This window comes from Apium graveolens, chromosome 9 (genome assembly GCF_009905375.1).
Source record: "Apium graveolens cultivar Ventura chromosome 9, ASM990537v1, whole genome shotgun sequence".
NCBI classification, from domain to species: Eukaryota; Viridiplantae; Streptophyta; class Magnoliopsida; order Apiales; family Apiaceae; genus Apium; species Apium graveolens.
In genome coordinates, this window is record NC_133655.1 from 88703281 (window position 1) to 88711746 (window position 8466).

The 8466-nt window shown below is 34.5% G+C and overlaps 1 non-coding gene across 1 annotated transcript; it reads right to left on the reverse strand.

Moving 5' to 3' along the window:
• Nucleotides 1–7827: 7827 nt before the first annotated feature.
• On the reverse strand, nucleotides 7828–7934 carry LOC141688637 (small nucleolar RNA R71). Its single transcript, XR_012562070.1, has one exon. It is a non-coding gene; the product is annotated as a small nucleolar RNA R71 (small nucleolar RNA).
• Nucleotides 7935–8466: the final 532 nt, after the last annotated feature.

An 8466-nucleotide genomic window follows, 5' to 3' on the forward strand; every position in this document is an offset into this window, starting at 1 on the left:
TAACATTTGCTCCAGAAGACTTTGAATCAGGGTTTATGCTAAAATTCTTAATATCAGAGTTTACACATGCAGAATCTACTTTTGATTTATTTAAGGAGGGTTTTAGTTGATAATAATACAAACTGTGATACTCTTTACATGTGTAAATTGAATGTCAAACACTACCATAATGAAAATATGGATGTTATGGTTTATATCTAACTATCCTATTCCTAAACTCTGACTTAGGAGGAACAGTATTTATCCCTTTATTCTTCATGCAAGTAACATCAAGATGATTATTACTACGACAGTTAAAACAGACTTTTCTTGGTGCATTAGAGATGGGTTTATATTTGTTCTTCTTATTAACATATTCCTTTCCATTCCTATTCTTTCTAGACTGTTTTTCCTTATTATTCATTTTAACATCCTTCAGCTTTTGCTTAAGGTTCTTATGGGTCATTAAACCAACATTTACTAATTTTGTATGAACAGGTTCACACTTATCAGTTTTTAAATTTGACTTAGATGTTGATGTTGACCCTTTTTCATTGACTGACTTAACAACATCAACACTTAAGTTAAACTTAATAGGTCTTAACTGAGACTGGTTCAGTTTTACCTTGATATCAGAATTTATTGGTTTAGCTTTCTCAATTTTCTTTTCATCTTCCTTATTAGAATTTGTCTTATCAGTATATCCTAATCCTGATCCCCAACAGTCATTTTCTATTAAATCCTAAGTTGTTTTTTCTGAACTAGTCCAAAGTTTAATTACTGCTCTTTCTTTAGCTAGTTCTTTTTCTAGGTAAACATGCTTTTCTAACAGTTTTTCTTTAACATAAACATCATTATCTCTTTCTTTTTGAGTTTCTAGTATGAAAATCAACTCAGATTCTAGGTGATCATTCATTTTCTTAAGATCAAGGTTTTTATTCTTAATCCTAGCATTTTCAAGTGTTCGATCCCTATAACTAACATGCAGAGATTTAAGAAATAATCTTAATTCAAAAATATCATCAGTATCAAAAGCAAGTGTAGTCTGAGGTACTTTTATTTCAGTATTGTTAGCCTCAGTATCAGCATTTGCCATAAGAGCATAGTTGACTTCATCATCTGATTCTGATGTATCATCCTAGTTCTTTTTCTTGGTGATCAAAGCTTGTTTCCTCTCAGCCAAAGGCTTTCTTCAGTCAGCTACAAAGTGTCCTACTCCATCACAGTTGTAGAACTTCTCATTTGACTTGTCAAACTTTCTAGATCTTGACTCCTTCACATCCGAGTTTCTTTTGTAATTCCTCTTATCAGAGTTTGAGGACCTAGAGCCCTTTCTGGAAAATCTCTTATTCTTGTTCTTGAAGTTTTTGTAAACCATCTTCTTGAATCTTTACCAACAGAGTTGCCATTTGCTCAATATCTTCATTGTTATCATGATCACTTTCACTGTCTGATTCATTATCAGAGTTCGAGTCATCATCAGAGTTTGATGACTCAGTATCAGACTTTACAATCATAGCCTTTCCTTTGGAGTGGTTTTTTCTCCTGGCTTTCTCCTTTGGCATCTCCTCAACTTTGAGAGCAACCTGTCTTGCTCTTGGTCATTTCCTCTTGCTCCTTTGCTCCATCTCCAGTTCATGAGTTTTTAGCATGCCATAGATCTCATCTAGAGATGTATCATACAATTCATAGTTATCCCTGATTGATGTGACTTTCAAGTCCCACTTTTTTGGGAGAGCAAGAAGTAACTTCAAGTTATATTCTTAATGGTCATATTATTTGTCAAACAGAGGCAAGTCATTCATCAGCTTTTGAAATCTATCATAAATTTCAATCAAGGACTCATTAAATTTTGAGTCAAAGTGCTCATACTCCTGAGTTAGTATAGTCATTATGTTCTTCTTAATAGCAATGGTTCCTTGACACTTGACTTCCAGAGTATCCCATATTTCTTTTGCAGTTTTACATCCAATAACTCTGTTGGAAATAACACTGTCAAGACTTCTATGAAGAATATGTCTTACTTTTTGCATCTTTCATAATGGATGAAAGATCTCTAGGAGAATGGTTTTTTTTGTCCTTATCAACCATCTTTTCTTCTTCACTAGCAACAACAACTATCTTCATTGGTCTATGAGGAACATCATAAATCCTGCTCAGATATTCAAGATCTGCTGCTTCTAGACATACGGCCATCTTCACGTTTCATATCGGATATTTATGAATCTTCAAGATAGGAGCCTTGATAGCCCCATATCTGCTCATGTTATGACTGAGAGGTTGATTGGCTGGTGGGGGATTCTGTTGAGGTTCTTTATCTTCCATTATAACTTGATTTTAAATTTTAAACTGTTTGTATATCAACATCAAGCTCTGATACCAATTTTTAGGTCGTTAATATAACTGTAGAGGAGGGTGAATATAGTTTATGCAAATAAATCGATTTAAACACTCAACAGGATTAACAACTTTGTATTGAATGATAAAAACTGATTACAAACTAATCTCTCAAAGGATGAACAATTATCCTTAAGAACTGCTAGGTTATACAAAGGATATATCAATACGCGACACATAAAGTGTTAACATAATCTGTGCTTATACTGCACAACTACACAATCAAATAAGGAATCCTATTATATTATATAAGGAATCATAAATCATATCCTTAATTTGATTGCTACTAGAAGTAAATTCCTTCACCGACTTGAATTCTGAAAACCCTATCCTTCTTTGATATCTTCTGACTTTCAGCTGAAGTGACTAAATATTGATGTTTATTACTAATCAGCAAATGCTGATGACATATGTTGATGATGTCACCTTTTGCTAAACTCTGATATCAAATGCTGATAGTAAACTCTGATAGTTCATAAGTTGATATCATCAAATTCTTTTAAAAAGATACTTGTACACTCGTTGGGAGCTAAAGTTACAACTGAAAGCTGAGAAGCAGTCAAGAAACTCAAGGAAAATAAGACAAGAATAGTTTCAAGGAACAAAGACAATTCAGGTGTTACTTATACTTTATTAAGTTCTGAATGAATCAATCAAAGTAACTATTAAATTTAATGAGGATCCAATTTTGTCTAATAAAGAACCTATCAACCCTAAAAAAAAGTGTGTGACAATTCTCTTTTTTAATAAAGGCTTGAAGGTCATCAATAATGAAAGAGTTCTATAAACCAATCTTCACAGATAAAAATCTCTTAATCCAGTGAAGAAGGCTGAGGACAATGACTCAATCATATGTCCAACTAACAATGATGAGAATTCTCTTAAACAAACTTCATCTAAACAAGAGCCCTGGAGTTAGAATGTTGCATTCCACCTCAAAACTGTCTATTAGGCCAGTGTTTGATCACAAGAAAGGAATCAGCAACTCATAACCTCTACATCACATCTTAAAAGAAGGATACTCATTCTTGACAAGAAGACATGCTTAGACTTTACAAGAGCTGGAAATCTTAATTCCACAGCCATAGGTCTATTACTGTAGGGAATCAATGGAGATCTAGTATTTCTCTTGAAGAAGCTAATTGTCAAGATGAAGGGTCAAGGGATCTTTCCTAAAAGGACAAATTTTAATATCACATAGCAAAGAAATTTGAAAGAAATCACTCTCTCATCTGCTGAGACTAAAAGAGCTACTTTCAAAGTAACATCTTTTCCTCAAAAATATTACCTTGTACACTCTATGTATCAGTAGCTTAACATGACACAATTATGCACTTTTAAATTTCTATAAGTCAAAAAGTTTTTCTGTTATCATCAAGGCTCTAATTTATGGGTTTCATTTTATCAGTCATAAATTGGGGGAGATTGTTAGGAAACAAGCTTAAATCCTGATGATAAACAAATCATATTGCATAATTATATGAAGACAAACTGTAGCCTTCAACGACTAGCCATCCTAGTGGATAGCCGTTGAAGGAGTTGCCCATCTACTGATGAGGATTTTACATTTTTATGAGATTCTCTGTTTTGTATAGAAATATTGTTATTCATTCAGAAGTCATGTCGACTTAATGGATAATCTAGAATATGGTGGCTAACTGTAAATACTCGATGACATGTAATTATGATTAAGTGAAAGTGAGCTACCAACTGCTAAATGAAGAAACAGGATCAATGACTAACAATATATACCCATCAACGGCTAATCAAGTGACTGTCAACGACTAAGAGAAATCACATAGCTGGTGATAGCGATGGACAGTGGTTAAGTCTCGAGTCTGACAAAGTATATGAGTTGATGGGAATCTCTGTAAAGCAAATAGAAGGCAAGAAAAACTTTGTATGTGATCTTGGATTCTGAAGAAGAAGAAACACTCCATTTTCATGCATGAAAAATTGGAGGAATATTCAAAGAGATATATCAAGACACAATATAGCCTCATTTGTCAAGTCTCACGGGAAAGAGAATGAAGAAGCAAACTTGCTGGACCTCGAAGACTGTTTTATGTATTGTCTAGCATACATTGTAACTTGGTGATTTACAAACTAAGTAGTAGCAGATGTTTCATTCAAAAAATAGGTTTTACATTTTCATAGAGTTAAAGAGAGAGAGATCCCCCTCTGAGTGAAACACTGTTAACCGCAGCAATGAGATTACTTTAGTAATTGTAACAAATTATTTTTTCAAATAAATCTTAGGTAGCAAGTTGAAAAATAAACCACTTAAAATTTTTGAATATTTGTGTTCATATTTCATCTCCCAAGTATATGTTATCTTAAAAATTTTAATTTGTATTCAACCATCTTCTTCAAATTAACCTACATTGATTGTTAGTAAATAACAACATGTACACATCTAATCACCAAAAATATTTTTTCAATATGGCTATCATCCGGAGTGTAATCAAGAATCACAGAAAGAACTTGGCTTCTTTAATTTTTTATTGTTGCACTTTTTACACTTGATGTCAACATTACAATCAAATCATTTTGTATTTATGACTAAGATAATGATAATGAATATCTTTATTCTAAACGAATCTAAAATGGTGCTTCATTATTGGATCAAACTCTTCTATTGATTCTAGAAAGCCGAGAAAATTTTCATTAGAGTCTTCGAATATTTTTTCACTCTTCTCACGAAATGCCAAATTATTCATTGCAAGACGTGTGACAACTAAAATAATTCTGATCATAACTTGTCCCCAATATTCTGTATCTTGTTTATTTTGCTCTTGCAATTTCTTATCAATAGTTTGACTTTTTTTAAGTCTAACTTGGAGTTCAACCGAAGCTCTAAGATTGATGAGATATTCAAGGCTATCTTCATGTTTCTTAAATTTATCACTTAAGTGCACCCAATCATCTACTCTAACACTTGTCAAGCTATTTTTTGTACGTGCTTTTCTTACTACTCTACAACAAAATTAAAAAACTTTATTTAATTCTCTCATAGGAGACTAATCACTTTCTATTCACAAAATCTCCATTTCTTAAATTCTGATCATAATAGTGTGCGGAAAATTCCCTACTATATTTATCCTTGAGAACATTAATATTATAATCTCCGGACCCTTTTCAACAAGCCTCTGATTTTACTATCTAGACCACACTCTAGGATCATGTATGTTTATAGCGAGACTACCAAACTTTTTATTGATTATTTTATTACCTATTTTCACTGACCACGTGTTCAAGTACATCATTTTCTTCTCTAATTACTTTATTATGTGCATGTTTGGAACAGCTGTTGAGTGGCATTTATGACACTTTATAACGCTCCAGTAAGCTTTAAATTGGTGTATTTGTACTCAAGTTGTTAGTTTTTTTAATGTGTTTTCTAGTGTTTTTGCATTTCAGGCATGAATCCGGAATTCAGGTGAATTAACATTATTTTGATGCTAATATGGTGTTAGGATGGTGTCCATGGAATAAAGCTCGGGAAAACAACTCATTGCAGCAAGAATTGAAGAAAAACGGAATGTTCTCCAGGAGCACGACGTGCCCGCGCTGTCATAGCGCGCGGCCGCGCCCAAACTAAAGAGATGCAGCGCGCTCGCGCTAATGAAGTGCGCGGTTGCGCCGGGTCGGGATGTTAAAATCTTGATTCTACTAGGCTTCTAATTGGAGGACTTCTATTTTGCATGGTCTGCTATATATACCTAAATAAAAGATGTTTTTCAAGAGAGAGAAGTAACGGAGCTGAAGGAGAAGATGACAAGAAGACCTATAGCACAATTCAACGAAGGCGAAGAAGATCTAGTTTATTCTTGTGAATCTTTGTTCTAAGTTGTAACTTTGGATGCTCGTTTCTTGTTTTGTTGAACCTAATACTCTGGATTTTGTACTTGGTTTATTATTTATTTATAAAGACTACATTTATGATACCATGCTTTCATCGGAACCCACGTTGATGATGAGTCCGATTATGGGCTAATCGTTATCATGGGGTTCTAGCAGATTTATTTATGGATTTCTTTAGTTGATTTATTTCAATGACTTAGTGTGTGGTGATTGTATGATAACCTAGTATTGGTTGTGCTTATTCATCTTATGAGTGTCATGAACTTATAAGATAGCTTATTAATTCTTAATGAAGCGAAAGTGAATTTAAGGGTTTAGAACTTGCCATGCCAGTATAGGTTCATGTGTTATTGTTATGCATGATTCGTAGGTAATTTTAACCATCTTACTTGCCCTATGTAAGTATGATAGATAACTTGTGCATTAAACCGTTATGTTATCAAATTTTATAGACATATAGGGTCTCAATATAATTGGTGTCTATTCAATATCTATCTCTTTTGTAGAGTCTGGTAGTATGGTATTCGTGCAATGAAAGTTGGAGTTTATCAGTTTCGTGTTATCTGATTAGTGTCATCATCATTGCATGCTAAGGTTAAGAACGAAAAGTCTAGTTAATGAAGTACTTAATGAAGTTAGAATCTCATATTTGTGTCATATATTATTCAATTATCATTACTCTCTTTAGTTAATGTTCTCTAGTATAATTCTTAATAGTTAATCGTAGTATAATAAAAACCCAAATTGTTATTCGTCTTAGCATTGAATAATAGCCATATCATTGTTGCATAAGTGCGTAAATCATAAAGTTAATCTGAGCATGTCTGTGTGGGAACGAACTATAAATAATTCTATATTACTTGCGAACGCGTATACTTGCATGAATTTTAGTGCGTGTTTAGCGACTAACAAATTTTTGGCGCCGCTGCTGGGGACTACGGTGTTAACTTTTAGTTTATGTGTTTGTCATCAGTGATCGTTAAAGTTCATTGACTCGGACATTGTTACTAACTTACTCTTTTCCTTGTCATATTTCAGGTACTCTAGCGAGCGTGTATGCATACGCGTTCGCTGGCTCGTCAGAGAACTCTGGATCAGGTCGAGGAAGAAGGTGTAGTGATTCGAAGGGAAGTTTTTTAGGACGAAGAGAAAGTAGAAGAAGATGAAGAAAAAATTGAGGAACCAGCTTTAGTAGTGATAGGAGATCAAGCAGAAAATCCTAAGGCTCTGATGGACTATTCTCAGCCTAAGATCAATGATATTCAGTCGAGCATCATCAGACTAGCCATCTTGGCTAACACTTTTAAGATCAAGTTGAACACGATTCAGATGATACAAAACTCAGTTCAGTTTGGGGGTTCTCTTACAGAAGACCCTAACATGCACATCAGGGATTTCATCGAGATCTGCGACACTTTCAAGTTCAATGGGGTGACTGAAGATGCTATCAAGCTACTACTCTTCCCATTCTCTCTGAGGGATAAAGCAATGTGCTAGTTACATTCTCTACCACCAGGGTCTATCACCAAATGGGAGGATCTAGGTCAAAAGTTTCTCACTAAATTCTTTCCTATGGCAAAGACTACTGCAATCAGGAATGCTCTTACTCAGTTTGCTCAGCAAACTGGAGAATCTCTGTGTGAGGCTTGGGATCGATATATGGAGATGCTAAGGAAGTTCCCAAATCATGGCATGCCTAATTAGATGATTATAAACTGTTTCTACAATGGTTTGGGTGTTCAGTCTAGACCTATGCTCGATACAGCGTCTGGTGGAGCCTTATGGGCCAAAAGCTATAATGAAGCTTATGAGTTAATTGAGCTCAAGCCAGCTAATGAATACCAGAATCCTACGCAAAGAATATTGCAAGGCAAGGTAGCAGGAATTCTGGAAGTGGATACAGCTACGGCTATAGCTGCTCAACTTCAAGCTTTGATGATGAAAGTGGACTCTTTTGCGAATTATGGAGTTAATCAAATCACTAGTGTTTGTGGGCTTTGTGCGGGGGTGCATGAAACTGAGCAGTGCGCTATTTCTAGCGAATTAACTCAATTTGTGAGCAACTTTCAGAGATCACAGCAACAAGCTCCATCCACTTATCATCTAAATAACCGTAATCATCCTAACTTCAGCTGGAGTAACAATCAGAATGCGGTGCAACAATCTTATCAGCCATACAAAGCAAAGCAGTATAACCCTCCTAGTTTTCAGCAACCGCAATATGCC